The following is a 16,566-nucleotide window of genomic DNA, read 5'->3' as shown; positions in this document are numbered from 1 at the left end:
TGAGTTGTCTCTAGATTTTTTTAATGAAATTTATTATTTTTATTAAATTTATTATGAAATTTATTGTCAAATTGGTTTCCATACAATACCCAGTGCTCATCCCAACAGGTGCCCTCCTCAATGCCCATCACCCACTTTCCCCTCCCTCCCACCCCCCATCAACCCTCAGTTTAGTCTCAGTTTCTAAGAGTCTCTTATGGTTTGGCTCCCTCCCTCTCTAACTTTTTTTTTCTTCCCCTCCCCCATAGTCTTCTGTTAAGTTTCTCACTTGTATGTAGATGGTTTTTGTTGTGGGTAGTTAGTGGCATTGGAATGTTGTTAAGGTAAGGTCTCTATCCTCCAGAGCTGCCCAGTCCAGAGAACAATGCAGACCAAACCAGTGATTCTAATGCAGTATACTGGTGAGATAAACACAAGATACTGTAAGAATCCACTGGAAACGCACACATCTTGCCCAGAAAGACTTCCCAGTGGAGGTGGACATTAATTGAAGTATATGAGGAAGGAAGTGGCCACACAAACAAGGGCTAGTGATATCTTTCAGAGACAGTGGGCAAACAGAACAACTAGGCATAAGAAGAGACGTGGTATATTCAGGGACTTGAAGGAGTTTAGAGGGTCTGGAACACTGAGGATATAAAGTGTGAAATGTGGCTACAGCAATAAATGGAAGCTGAACCTTGAAGACGTGCCATGGTAGTGTATGTCTTACTCTATTTAGAATGCTATAACAGAATACTGCAGACTGGATGCTAATAAACCACAGGAGTCGATTTCCCACAGTTCTAAAGTCTGGAAGTCCAAGATCAAAGTGCCAGCATGGTTGGGTTCTGGTGAGGGCCCTCTCCCAGGTTGCAAGCTGCTGATTTCTTCCACTGTGTGGAAGGGGCTAGGGAGGTTTGTGGGTCCTCTTTAATAAAGGCACGAATCCCAATCATGAGGTTTCTGACCCCATGAGACCTAACCACTTCTCAAAGGCCCCACCTCCTGATGCCATTACTTTGTGGATTAGAATTTTAATATATAAATTTGAAAAAATGACATACAAATATTTAGACAATAGTAGCATATTATTTTCCTGGGGCTGCTATACTAAATTATCAGAATTGGGAAGTTTAAAATGACAGGAATGTATTCTTTCACTATTATAAAATTTTTTAATGTTTTTATTTATTTTTGAAGAAGAGAGAGACAGAGCATGAGCAGGTGAATAGCAGAGAGAGAGGGAGCACAGAATCCGAAGCAGGCTCCAGGCTCTGAGCTGTCAGCACAGAGCCCAATGCGGAGTTGAACTCATGAACTGTGAGATCATGACCTGAGCCGAAATCAGATGCTCAACTGACTGAGCCACCCAGGTGCCCCTTCTTTTACTGTTAAAAGGACAGAAGTACAAAATCAAGGTAAAGACACTACTATTTAAAAATAAAGCTAGGGGCACCTGGGTGGCTCAATTGGTTAAGCAACCAACTCTTGGTTTCAGTTCAGGTCATGATCTCAAGGTTCGTGAGAGCTGGCCTGGTGTGGGGCTGTGCACTGACAGTGTGGAGCCTGCTCGGGAGTCTCTGTCTCCTTCTCTCTGTTTTTCAACAACAACAAAAAAAAACAAAACATTGTTTTTTCAACTTTTTTTTTTTTTTTTTTTTTTTTTTTTGGGACAGAGAGAGACAGAGCATGAACGGGGGAGGGTCAGAGAGAGAGGGAGACACAGAATCGGAAACAGGCTCCAGGCTCCGAGCCATCAGCCCAGAGCCTGACGCGGGGCTCGAACTCACAGACCGCGAGATCGTGACCTGGCTGAAGTCGGACGCTTAACCGACTGCGCCACCCAGGCGCCCCAACAAAACATTGTTTTAAAGATAAGGCTACATTCTGTGGTTCCAGGTGGACATGAAATTGGGGGAGTACTATTCACTACAGTAAACAATTGTTTCATCTGTATGCAATGAGAAAATACTGATAAGATTGTGTAGGGTTTGTAAATTAGAACTATCACAAATATCTAAGAGCATGTGTAAAGAGGAAAGTAATACATTTAGCTTGGGATAAACTGAGTTTCAGGTATTTGGGCACATCAATCTGGAGATTTTTTTTAATTTTGAGTATAGTTGACACACAGTTATGGAGATTTTAAGAGGCAATTTATGTTCAAGTTTGAGCTTTAGCAGAGATATCTAAATTATAGGTCGATTATACCTGCATGCATTTCCATAATGTTTTTTTTTTTTTCTAATGTACCTAGTGTTAGCCTGGAACCAGAATTTATTGGCTCAGAAAAGCCAATTATTAAATATTCAGGAACATTTCAAGGCCATCATAAACCTTTGGTGGGTTGCAGTCTGCCAAGATAGAGCCATTTATATCATGGAGAGTTGGTCGTTACCAGAACATCACTGAATTTCACCCATTTGAAAAATTGATGAACACTGTGGACCCTCCCCCAAGAAATAACACACAAAAGTTTTGTGTTTGTCACAATTTAAGGAACTCTGATATTATTGGTGTTTTAAGGCACAAGGTGTAGGGGAACTTTTATTTTTAAGACTAAAGAAATGTGAGCTTGTTTAAATGCTAATGTGAGAGTGTCAGTAGAGAGGAAAGTTTAAGATAAAGGAAAGAGGGTAACAGGATTAGGTTTCTAATGAGGCAGGAGACAATGGAATACGGAGAACATCATTAAAAGGTCCTTCATTTCCTTTCTCTTCTGCTCAACATGGACCTTTTCCCATTAGTTTCCCATGGCTGGTGTAACAAATTGCCAAAAACTTGGTGTCCTAAACTGATATAAATGTATTATATTTTGATTCTGGAAGTCGGAAATCCAAAATGGTTCTCAGGAGACTAACATCAAAGTGTTGGCAGGGCAGTGCCCCTTCTAGAGGTTCTAGCAGATAATCTGTTTCCTTGCCTTTTCCACCTTCCAGAGACCACCCACGTTCCTTGACTCATAGCTCCATTCCTCTACCTGTAAAGCCAGGAACATCAGGCCTAGTCCCTCTCATACTGCTCTCTCTGGCTCTTTTTATTCTGCTTTTCATTTATTTAGTAGAGTCTGTGAGATTATATTGGATTCACCTGGATAATCCAGGCTAATCTCCCTTAATTCCACCTACAACTTTAATTCCCCTGTGCTATGTAACCTAGTATATTTACAGGTTCCAGGGATTAGGACATGGACATCTTTGGGGGGCCATTATTCTGACTATTACATACTTTCCCCTTTGTCCCCATTTCATGTTCACATTCTACTCTGTTACTTTTATGTATTCCTCTGTTTAGAGAGAATGGGGGAGGAACTGAATCTTCTATTTGTATAAACATGATAAACGCTGAGCTGAGTGCTTTTATGTATATTAACCCACTTAACACTTAGCACCCTGTGAAGGGAAGTTTTCTCTTTAATGTTAAGCTGACAGAGATTTATAAAGTAACTTGGTTCAGATCACATAGGTAGTAAATGTTGGTTGTGTGTTGAAAACCTGGAATTGTCTGATCTAATGCCTAGTGAATGATCAGCTTAGCTGATATAGAAATGGGTGGTTATATACAATAAAGATATTTACACACACACATAAAGAGAGATATAAAAAAATAAACAGAATATGGAAAATAGTTTACAAACCAACCGTTCTATAATAGACTTTCATTGCTGCAATACCATTGATATCTACTACTCCTAAAGTACTAAGAACTGTGCATCAAGCAGATGTGTTTTATTTATTTCACAATGCTCAAACTATTGGGATTTAAATTGTTTCTAGTTTTTAAATGAGCTTTTACTTAAGTAAATATATATGTATATATATATATATATATATATATATATATATATATATATATATATATATTTAAAATCACACTCTTTGCTCATACCTCATTACATTTCTCTTAGTATCTCCTCTCCTTTTAGATTTTTTACTCTGCCAGTCTAAATCTACACAGCTTTTAAAAACTGGTCTAAGTTCTCATTCTTCTGTGCATGAAACTTTTACCCTCTGGGCTTTTGGTTTTCTTCATTCTCTGGACTCAAAGCATTCTTTGCCTTTCCAATTTGTGAAAATATATTCTTAGTTGTTATGTTTTGCTCCTTATATATTGCTAAGATTTAATGTTAATGGGTACTTCTCAGTAAGCATCTAGGGATAGTGCCTGCACCAAATCTAAAGTTTTATTCTCCAGCTCCATCTACTGCAATGCAAACATACAATAACATATAGGGTCTTGTTTGGTTTTGTGCTATCTGCCTATCAGCCAATTAGTAAATGGAAAATTAGTAGGCATTCAAGAAATGCATTTTGTTAAACGTGTATATTCCCAGACGTATATGAAAAGGATTATGCCATCCGTTTGAACACAATAAAATACTTTTGGCTAAATTGATGCAGACATCACGTTCGAGTTTTTTTAGCCACTTCCCTGTCTCCTTTTGAGTAAAGAATATAGGAATATAGAAAGCAGGAGCATGCCTTCTTTACCATTTAATCTCCAGATTCTAGAAAAGTGCCAATCATATAGTAGTCCTCAATGAGTATTTGTTGAATGAATGCATGCTTATTTGAAAAATATTGAAAATATTCAAGAAAGTGTAAGATATGAGAGTGTATTTACTTATTTGAATAGATTGGAAAACCTATGTCTTTTGTTGTTTGGGGTTTGGTTTTTTTTTGTTTTCTGTTTTTTTTTTTTTTTTTTTGCTTTTTTGTTTTTCAGATGTGTCTTTCTAAACTGCATAATATGGTTTAAGCCCACATTTTTAAAAATAGAAACTACATGCATTTATGTATTTGGTTTGTGTTTTTGTGTATCATTTTAAATTTTCTTACTTGCCAAACCTTTTGTGTGTACATTGTAGTGTACAATTTATGTGAAAGAAATTATCCAGGCTTATCAATTCACTATGATACAATTTTATGGGTTTACAGTGGCCCAGTATCTACTGACTAGATAGACTCCATCCACAGCAGTACATTAGCACCCACCCTACAAAAGGCATTCCAGAAATATCATGCTCAAAAAAGAGAAATTATGTCATCCTCAAATCTATCCTAGAAGCTATATTTTGGACAATGCCTGTTGTCCTTCTGCTGAATACTAAGGTTCCCCAGTTCTGAACTTTGAATACATTTGCAGTCTGTTTACTCATTATTCCAGGTTGCTGCTTTCCACCTTCCGCCTCTTCTTCCCTGTCCTCTATCCCCCATTCCCCTCCACTATCCTTCTGGTGGCTTAGTGATGTCCTTGAGCTTTCGCTCTCTCTCCCTCCCCCCACCTCCCTCCCTACCTCCCTTTCTTCTGTCCCTTCCCCCCACCCTTCATTTGTTTGCATGTAAAAAGTGAAAGTTCAATATTTACTAATACAAAACCATCTCATGATGTCTTCAAAACCAGGAGGATTCCTCCCAACAATTAGACATTATATCTCAATGTCTGGTCTGATCTATTTGCTAATTTGGATTAATTTCTTCATTAAGGGCTGGGATTCCACAAAAATAATTATTTCATTTGTGCCTCATGTTTGAGTGAGCAATGAGCCAATCTGGTGCCTTTCCTTAAACAAAGAAAATCTGATGCCATATGATGTGCTTTCTCTGTTCTCCAAAATCTTAGCAGGAAGGAAAAAACAACAACAACAATAGCAACAACCTCTTTTCAGTGTTTAAAAAAAAAAATAAAAGGCAGCTAAGGCAAGAAGGAAGTTAATTAAATAATCTTTTAAAATTTTCTTTATTTTATATATAACTTTGACCCAGAAATTTTGAATTTATTTTTTGAGGGACAGTAACATTTTTTTTTTTTAATTTTTTTTTCAACATTTTTTATTTATTTTTGGGACAGAGAGAGACAGAGCATGAACGGGGGAGGGGCAGAGAGAGAGGGAGACACAGAATCGGAAACAGGCTCCAGGCTCCGAGCCATCAGCCCAGAGCCTGACGCGGGGCTCGAACTCACGGACCGTGAGATCGTGACCTGGCTGAAGTCGGACGCTTAACCGACTGCGCCACCCAGGCGCCCCATCATTTTAAATGGTAGTAGGGGGGCATCTGGGTGGCTCAGTCAATTAAGTGTTGGACTTTTAAAAAAATTTTTTTTTTTAACATTCATTCATTTTTTACAGTAAGAGACAGACCATGAACAGGGTAGGGGCAGAGAGAGAAGAAGACCCAGAATCTGAAGCAGGCTCCAGGGTCTGAGCTGTCAGCACAGGGCCGATGCAGGGCTCCAACTAACGGACGTGAGATCATGACCTGAGCTAATGTTGGACGCTTAACCCACTGAGCCACCCAGGTACCCAGACATCTGAATGTTGGACTTTTGATTTAAGCTCAGGTCAGGATCTCAAAGTTTGTGGGATGGAGACCCTGTGTGGGGCTCTGTGCTGACAGCACTGAGCCTGCTTGGAATCCTCTCTGCCTTGCTCTCTGCTCCTCCCCCACTCACATGTGTTTTCCCTCTCTCTCAAAATAAATAAACTTAAAAAAAAAAAAAGTAGAGCTCACATTCTCATTAGAATTAGCAAAAATACACGTAACAGGTGAAATAGGTATATCCTAGCATTAAAAATACAGATACATCTTCATCAAAGTGGTAGAAAATATTTTTTAATTTACTTTATTAAATTTTTATTTAACTAAGTCATTCTTGTAACAGGACAAGTATTAAAAATCTTAGCATTCAGGTGTGATCCTTCTCCCCAAAATGAACTATAACACACTCAAGAGATGTTATTCACCAAGTTCCTTTGGTCCTTGTGAGGAAATACAAAATACAACTTTTTTTTTTTTTTAAGAGAGCCACTTACTAAATTTACCAATTTGAACAGCGTCTGGTGGTACCAAATGTTGGAAATATGAGTCGCCCATTCAATACACTAACAGGATTAGGGTGAAGAAAGATACCCTGGGTGTCTCATTCTTGACATTGGTGATTTGTATTCTTTTTTTTCCTACTCCGCCTCACTAGAGATTAGTCAGTTTTATTTTTCTTCTAAAAAAGGCACTATTGATTTTGTTGATTTTTCTCTTTTGTTTTTATAAGGTCTATAATTATTTCTACTTTTATTTGCTTTCTTCTCACAGCAGGTTTAGTTGGTTCTTCTTTCTTCGTTTTCTTGGAGTAAAATTTTAGGTTCCCTAATCCCCTGATTTGTCTTCCTGTTTCTCTCTAATGACATATCCCACAGAAGTAGTTGCCAAATGTATATTTTACTCAAACTCAAGAATCTTTTGCTCACAAGAAATTAAAGTAATTAAAAACATAATACAAACAAACTTTTTATAGTCTAATCAGTTGAAGAAGAGAGATGGATACTATAATTGTGTTCTCTCCCCTCCACCCTTAATAGCAGCTCTTTCAAGAGTCTATTGAACACTTAGGGCTGCAAATGCTCTGATATATTCTCATCTCCTGGCCTCTAAGAAATCCTAAATTTCCAAAGCATATAATTTGAGTTGGCATTATCACCTTTACAGTAGGTGGTATAGATATGTCTGGTATTCATGTGATTTGATCCATTGTTCTTTTATTAATCCAGCAAGAAGTGTCTTCTAGAACCACTGAAATTAGATTGCAAGGAGATAAAGAGAATTTGGGCTTATGCCTTTCTTCTGAAACCGCCCTGATAGTTACTACCTTTGTGGCTATAGGCAGAGATCCCACCTGCACCTATTTTCTGAATTAAGTATAACTGTATTAGAAGAAGACTTCTAAGTTGCCTTATAGCTTTAAATTCTATGGTTCTCTTTACTATAGTACCAAGATTTTAACAAAAATTACCAGAGTTACAAAGTAAGTGAGTCATATTCTTATGTTACAGACATATCCAGTCTAGTTTGGGTAATAACTAATGTCTAAAGTTAGATATAAATCAATATGGACCTCAAATACGTGATGCCCATTTTATGATAGAAGGAAAAGTCAGTGTGGAAAGTTACTGGGAATCCCTGGTCGAAGAGAAGGAAATTTAACTCGGTTTTTGAAAACGGAAGGTTATATAACATTATAAGGCTTAGTGAAAACCTTCTACGCAGGAGAAATGGCTTGAACAGAGACATGGTTTAAGAATATTTGGGAGCTGTGGAAGCAATTGGTTTCGGTTTTCATTTATGTAGTCCAGTTGAAGATAAAGTTGAAGAGATAAGATGGTCTCATTTCTGGATGGAGGAATTGACTTTATTCTTGCATCTATGATCAGTGATGATTATTTACATATTGCCTTTATAAGCTAAGGATTAGTTTCTCTACTGAGAATAAATGCAAAGCTCTCAAGCACTAGGTAAGAGTGAGAAGCAGGCACAGAGAAATAAAGAAATGATAGCCTTCAGAAAAAACTCTAACATCAGTAGGTAGTAAAGGCCCACACCCTAAAAGCTCAGGAAAACCAACCCCAATGTTCTATTCAGCCAGAATTGGAATACAGAATAATATATAGAATTGACTGAATTATCATATGTGGCCAGTAGAAGTTCATATTTTAAAAAAAGATGTGGGAATAGCTAAAGCTAAGGAAAAAATAGAAATTTTAAGTATTAAAAGAATAATAGCAATAAATCTGTTTCTCAAACATAATATACCTAAAATATTTTGTGGAGTATGGATGAACTGAATGTGGCAAAAGCTATTTTTATTTACAGGCTTGATTCACATTTAATTTAGTATTTTGATGAATATTTATTATCTTTATAAATACCGGGTAGATTTACATGCCTTGCCCTCACTGTCTTACCTCCCATATAAATACCATTGCCAAGCATATGGCATGAGATAAATAGACAGACACTTCCAAAACAGAGATAATTTTTTTAACAGACCTTATTTTTCACAACAGTTTTAGATTTTCAGAAGAACTGAGACAAAAGTACAAAGTTTCCATGTACTCCACCTGTGTAAAAGCTTTCCCTATTACTAATATCCTACATGAATATTGTAGATTTGTGAAATGAATGAACCAATACTGATATATTGTTATCTCAAGATTATTTATATTTCATTAGTTTTTACCCAATACCTCTTTTCTGTTCCAGGATCCCATTCAGGATGCTACATGACATTTATTTTTCATCTCTCCTTATCCTTCTTGTAGCTGTGACAATTTCTTAGACTGTCCCTGTTTTTGATGACCTTGACACTTTTGAGGACTGTTGGTTCAGTTATTATATAGGTTGTCACTGTTGGAATTAGTCTGATGTTTTCTCATGTATAGACTGAGGTTATGGATTTGGGGGAGGAAGAACATAGAAGTAACACCATTTTGATTATTATATCATATAAAAATTACATATCAACATGACATCACTGTTGATGTTGCTCTTGATTACCTTGATGCAGTGCTTGTCAGATTTCTGCATTACAGATCGTTTTTCCCCCCTCTCATATGCTTGGGAAGGAATTAACTATGACTTGTCCACATTTAGGGAGTGGGGATTGTGCTCACCTCATTTAGGATAGAGTAGCAACATAATTTATTTTTAAATCTTGTGAGCAAGAGTTTTGTCTCCCCTCTGCCGTTTGACAAAGCAAAGGAATGTGTGTATATACTAAAACAAATATGTATACATACCTTAAATATTTCTATCTACAAGCATCTGTATCTATGTTAAGTTAAACTTGAGTTGTTACTGGTATTACCAACTTTTACCCATTATGACATGAATTATCCTAGCCTTCTGCCCTTGATGATTTCTAAATTTCTCACTGTGACAGTGGCTCCCACTATCCACCATTAATTTACCTAAATCCTCATTTCTGATATGTATATGGATAACAGTATCAGAATTTTTAACCCATAGCCCCACAGAAAACACCTTTATGACTAAAGTACTTTTATTCAGTTTCTTTTGTCTTAATTGTACAGACTCTATTCTTTTCCAAGTTTACTTAGGCCACACCTTTCTCTCACCAACTTTAGTAATGCTATTTCATTTTAAATACAGTTAGATTTTCTTGCTTTGATCTACATTTTTTCCTGGAATTCCTTAGCCTTCTAGATGTTTGGTTTTTTTAAAATTTTTTTAACATTTATTTATTTTTGAGAGACAGAGACAGATCATGAGTAGGGGAGGGGCAGGGAGAGGGAGACACAGAATGTGAAGCAGGCTCCAGGCTCTGAGCTGTCAGCACAGAGCCCAATGCGAGGCTTGAACTCACAAACTGAGAGATCATGACCTGAGCTGCAGTCAGACACTTAGCCAACTGAGCCACCCAGGCGCCCCTTGATGATTTTTTTTAATGGTACACATAAGGTTCACTTGTGTTGTAAATTTCTACAGATTTTAGTAAAGGTGTAATGTCATGTATCCACCATCACAGTATCATACAAAACATTTTCACCACCCTAAAAACATTTTATTTCACACGTTGATCCCTCCAATCTCCCCTGCATCCCTCAATCCTCTGGTAACTACTGACTTTTTTTTTCTTCCTGTTCCTACAGAAAAGGAATTCCACAAAAGGAATTCCTTTTGCCTTTTCCACAATGTTATATAGTTGAAATCATACAGTAGGTAGATTTTCAAATTGGCTTCTTTCCCTAAGCAATGCGTACTTAAGTTTACTCAATGTCCTTTTATATCTTAATACCTCATTTCTTTTGAGCACTAAATAATATTCCACCATATGGTTGTATCACCATGTTTATCCATTCACTCACTGAGTAAAGTTGCTATAAACAATAAGTGTGCAGGTTTTTGTATGGATAGAAGTTTGTAGATCAATTGGGTAAATACTCCGGAGTGTGATTGCTGTATTGTATGGAAAGACCAGGTTTCGCTTTGTAAGAAAATGCCAAATGACTTCCAAAGTGGAGCATTCCCACAAACAGTGAATGAGAATCCCTGTTACTCCACATCCTTAGTAACACTTTGGTTGTGTCAGCTTTTTGGATTTTAGCCCTTCTAATAGGGATGTGGTGGTAATCCTTGCTGTTTTCTTTTGGAATTCCTTAATGAAAAATGACATTGAGCATCTATTGATAAGTTTTCTTTTTACCATCAGAATATCTGCATTGGTGAAGTATCTGTTCAGATCTTTATTCATTTAGTTTTTTTTAATGTTTATTTTTTTAGAGAGATACACAGAACATGAGCGGGGTGGGGCAGAGAGGGAGACACAGAATCTGAAGCAGGCTCCAGGCTCTGAGCTGTCAGCACAGAGCCCGATGTAGGGCTCACACTCACAAACCGCGAGGTCATGACCTGAGCCGAAGTCAGATGCTCAACCTACTGAAATACCCAGGCACCCCAGATGTTTATTCATTTTGATATTGGACTGTTGGATTTCTTATGGTGGAGTTTTAAGAGTTCTTTGTGTATTTTGGATGCTAATCTTTTATCAGATATGTGTTTTGCAAACAGATTATCTTATTCTGTGGCTTGTCTTTTTGTTATCTTATGGGTGTCTTTTGGGGTGCCTCAGTGGCTCATTCGGTTAAGCTTCCAATTTTGGCTCAGATCATGATCTCATAATTCACGAGTTCCAGCCCTGCATCAGGCTCTGTGCTGACAGCTCAGAGCCTGGAGCCCGCTTCAGATTCTGTCTCCTTTTCTCTACCCCTCCTATACTCACACTCTGTCTCTCTTTCAAAAATAAATACATATTTCAAAAAGGGTGTCTTTTGTAGAACAGAAGCTTTTATTTTAGTGAAATCCAACTTATCAATTATTTTATTCATGGATCATGTTTTTGCTGTTGTGCTAAGAAGATACCACTTAACCAAAGAATACTTAGATTTCCTCTAGTGTTGTTTTCTAGAAATGTTATAGTTTGTGTTTTACATTTAAATCTATAATCCATTTTGAGTTAATTTTTCTGAAAGGTTTAAGATCTATTTCTGACTGATTTTTTTTTTAATATGTGATTTTCAATTGTTTGAGCACTAGGTTTTGAAAAGATTGTTCTTTCTCTGTTGAGTTGCCCTAGCTTCTGTTTGAAGATCAGGTGACTATATGTGTGTGGATCTTTACCTTTTTTTTTTTCCTTTTTTTTTTTTTGATTCTGTCTTCTCTTCCATTGATCTATGTCTTTATTCTTATGACAATACCATGCTGTGTTGATCATTGTAGTTTTATAGTAGGTCTTGAAGTTGGATAATGTCAAATCTCCAACTTTGTTCTTCAAGCTATTCTGGGGTATTCAACTTTCCATGTTACTTTAGAATCATTTGTCTCCTTTTTTATTCTTGTTTAGTGTGGTTTGTGGTTAGAGGTTTATTAATTTTATTGATCTCTTCTGACAACCAGCTTTTGATTTTATTTCTCTTTTGCCTATTTCCAATATCATTTATTTCTTCTCTAGGTTGTTTTGTTTTGCTTTTCTGATTTTTGTTTTTCTGCTCTCTTTACACATAATTGCTTGTTTTTGTCTACTTTTCTAAGGTGGAAGATTATATTATTGATTTTAGGTATTCTTGTCTAATATATGCATTCATTGATATGAATTTCACTTAAACACTGCTTTTACTTCAGCCCACCAATGTGGATAGATTAAAAATATTTTTAAATGATTAAAACAAATTTTTATTCAATTCAAAACAATGTATAGTTGCTCTTGTGATTTCTTCTTTGACACATGCCTTTTTAAGATTTGTGCTGTGGGGCGCCTGGGTGGCTCAGTCGGTTAAGCGTCCGACTTCGGCTCAGGTCATGATCTCACTGTCCGTGGGTTCAAGCCCCGTGTCAGGCTCTGTGCTGACAGCTCAGAGCCTGGAGCCTGTTTCAGATTCTGTGTCTCCCTCTTTCTCTGACCCTCCCCTGTTCATGCTCTCTCTCTCTCTCTGTCTCAAAAATAAATAAATGTTAAAAAAATTTGAAAAAAAAATTAAAAAAAAAAGATTTGTGCTGTAGATCTTCAAGTTTGGGAAAGGGAGGTGATTTCCAATTATCTTTCTGTTACTGATTTGTAGTTTAAATCCATTGTTGTCTTGGATACTTTGAAAGATGTCTATTCTTTTCAATTTGTTGAAAACTTGACGTTTGTATGAAAAGTTTTGTCGAAAAGAAATGTTTATGACACAGGATGTGGTGTATTTGGGTAAATGATTAAGTGAACTTGAGAAGAATGCATATTTTTCTGTTGGATGAAGTATTCTATAGATGTCAATTAGATTCATTTGATTATTGGTGCTATTGAGTTCATCTATATCCTTATTAATTTTTGTCCTGTGAAATTGCCAATTGCTGATAGAAGAATGTTAAAGTCTCCAACTATAGTAGAAAATTTATTATTTCTCCTTGCAGTTTCATCAGTTTTTGCCTCAAGTATTTTGATGCTCTTTTGTACAAAGTATATACATATTAAGAATTCTTATATCTTCCTGAGGAATCGACTCCTTTATTGTTATGTAATACCTTTATCTTTGATAATTTTTCTTGCTCTGAAGTCTCCTTTGTCTAAAATTAATATAGTTACTCCTACTTTCTTTAAATCAGTGTTAGCATAGTATATTTTTCTTAAGCCCTTACTTTCTGTCTCTTTGTTTTTATATTTAAGGAAGTTTCTTTCAAGCAACTTATAATTGAGTTTTATTTTCTATGAACTCTGACAATCTCTGTCTTTTAACTGATTTAGACTATTGACAATTTAGGCTATTGACAATTTAGACTATTGATGTTTAAATTTTTTTTAATGTTTATTTTTGAGAGAGAGAGAGACAGACAGACAGACAGAAAGGGTGTGAGCAGGGGAGGGGCAGAGAGAGAGGGAGACACAGAATCTGAAGCAGGCTCCAAGCTCTGAGCAGTCAGCACAAAGCCTGACGCGGGGCTCAAAGTCACAAACTGCCAGATAATGGCCTGAGCTGAAGTTAGACACTTAACCCACTGAGCCACCCAGGTGCCTCCTAGACTATTGATGTTTAAAGTGATCATTGATATAGTGGATCAATATGTCTTATGTGTAACTATTTTTTATTCGTTGTTCCTTTCCTTTGTTTCGTTTCTTCTATACGTTTTCTGTTGTCTCCGGTCTTAACTGAGCATTATATTATTCTATTCTTTCCTCCTTGCTTAGCATATCACATATCAGTTATACTGTTTTTTGTTTTGTTTTGTTTTGTTTTACTGTTGTTAGTGGTTGAGTTTGAGTTTGCAGTATACATTCATAACCAATCCAAGTCCTCTTTCAAATTACACTCTCCCACTTCAAGGGTAGAACAAATATTATCTAATCAAGTATTTCCAATTCTTCCCTCTTGTTAGTTATAATACTGTTGTCATTTATTTCAGCTATCCATAAGCTATAGTTATCAGATAGATTGCAGCTATTATTATTTTGGATAAACTGGTATGTGTTAGAGCAATTAAGAATAAGAAAAATAAAAGATTTTATTTTACCTTTATCCCTTTACTAATACCCTTTCTTTTGTCATGTATATCTGTGTTTTTTACTTAAATCATTTTCCTTCTCTGTGAAGGAGAATAATTCTTATAACATTTCTTATAGGGCAGATCTAATAGTGTGACAAATATCCTTGGCTTTTGTTTATTGGAGAAAGCTTTTATCTCATCTTCACTTTTAAAGAATAATTTCATGTAGAATTGCTTGCTGGTGTTTTGTTTTAATGTCAACATTTAAAATATTTCACCCCACTCTCTTCTTGCTTGTATGGTAAGAGAACTCTGATGTACCTCTTATTCTTGTTCCTGTATAGGTAAAATGTTCTGCACCGACCACACCTACTTTCCATATTTTCTCTTTGTTTTTGGTTTTCTGCCATTTAAATATGTTATGCTTGGATGTAGGTCTTTAAAAATTTATCCTGCTTTGTTTTCTCTGAGCTTCTTATATCTGTGGTTTGCTGTGTGTCATTAATTTTGGAAAATATTTGGCCATTATGACAAGTATTTCTTGTACTCTTTTCTATCTTTATTCTTCCAGTATTCTGATTACGTGTATGTTAAACCATTTGCAAGTGCCCTACTGTTAAATTGAACATTCTGTTCTATTTTTTTTTTTTTTTTTGCAGTTTAATTGGATAAGTTTCCATTGATATATCTTCAAGTTTACTGATTCTTCAACTATGTCCAGTCTACTGGTGTGACCATCAAAGGCATTCCTCATTTCTGTTACAGTGATAATTGATTTCTAGCATTAATCTTTGATTACTTTTAGTTTCCACTTAAATCTCTCCTTACATCTCCCATCTATTCTTGCATGTTGTCTACTTTATCCATTAGAGTCATTAACATACTGATCATGGTTATTTTTAATTATCTATCTGATCATTCCAAATCTGTATCATATTTGAATCTGGTTCTGATACTTGCTTTATCTCTTTAAGTGTGTGTGTTTTTTTTTAATTTTTTTTTAACGTTTTTACTTATTTTTGAGACAGAGAGAGACAGAGCATGAATGGGGGAGGGTCAGAGAGAGGGAGACACAGAATCTGAAACAGGCTCCGGGCTCTGAGCTGTCAGCACAGGGGCCCGATGCAGGGCTCGAACTCACGGACCGCGAGATCGTGACCTGAGCCGAAGTCGGCGCTCAACCGACTGAGCCACCCAGGCGCCCCGTTTAAGTGTGTTTTTTCTTGCTTTTGTAGTGTATCTTCTGATTATTTGTTGAAAATGGGTAATAGGAACTGAAGATAGATAGATAGATAGATAAAACCCTAGTGTATAACTTTATATGAATCTGGCTAGCAGCTGGTTTCTTTTTAATGTTTGCTTCAGGTCTAGGTGCCAGAGGCTTCAGTTTCCTTTAATTTTCTTGTTTTGTTTTTGTTTTTATCCCTGTTGCCTTCGGTTTCCTTAAGAACAACCTCTTAATAGAATCTGTGTCTTTCAGCTTTTTTTTGTTGTAATCCACTGTATACTGGATAACTGTTAATGTGGCGTTAGAGTAGGGGCCAATAGCACTTCATGATTTAATTACTAAATCCCAGTCATGTATTGGGCCTAGGTCCCCGAGGTGTGGCCTTCAAAAGTGTTTCTTAGCTTTATTCTTCTCCTTTACATGAAACAGGAAGGCTAGACTGAACTGAACCTGCCTTTCCTTCAGGTAGATAATTGCCATTTCTTCAAGTAGATAAGGCTCAGTAAAGTCACTTCCCTTGGAGAGTGTAGGCTCTGTGTTCAAGAATACTCTGGGAAGATTTCACAATGGTCACTTTTATCCTCCCCCAGCCTAAAGTCATCAGGAGCTTTTCTAGGATCTTCACCATGAACTGGGAGGAAGTGATTTCTGTGGAGGTAAAACTGACAACAGTGTAGTTCTCCCTCCCGCTCACCAAAGCCAGGAACCCCAGGAACATTTCAGTCTCAAAGTAATCCACACTCAGCCCCCAGCAATTCATCAAAATTACCCTGTATGTGTTCCTACTAGTTAATGGCTCTAGGATTCTCTCTACTAGGTAAGCTGATCTCAGGTATAACTCCTTGTTTTTACCTTTTTCCAGGTGATCAAGTGGCAAAGTCTTGTGACCCCAATCTCTGATATGCCTAATAAAAGTAGTTTCTTTTTAGTTTGTTCAGCTTTTTTCTTGTAATGACAGCAGTGATGACTTCCAAACTCTTTGTATATTAGAGTTGAAACAGAATCCTTTTCCCAAGATCAGTAACCTTGAAAAATGTCTCACGG

This window comes from Neofelis nebulosa, chromosome 9, assembly GCF_028018385.1.
Source record: "Neofelis nebulosa isolate mNeoNeb1 chromosome 9, mNeoNeb1.pri, whole genome shotgun sequence".
Taxonomy (NCBI): Eukaryota; Metazoa; Chordata; class Mammalia; order Carnivora; family Felidae; genus Neofelis; species Neofelis nebulosa.
The sequence above is the reverse complement of the archived record's forward strand: the minus strand, read 5'-3'. Positions refer to the sequence as shown.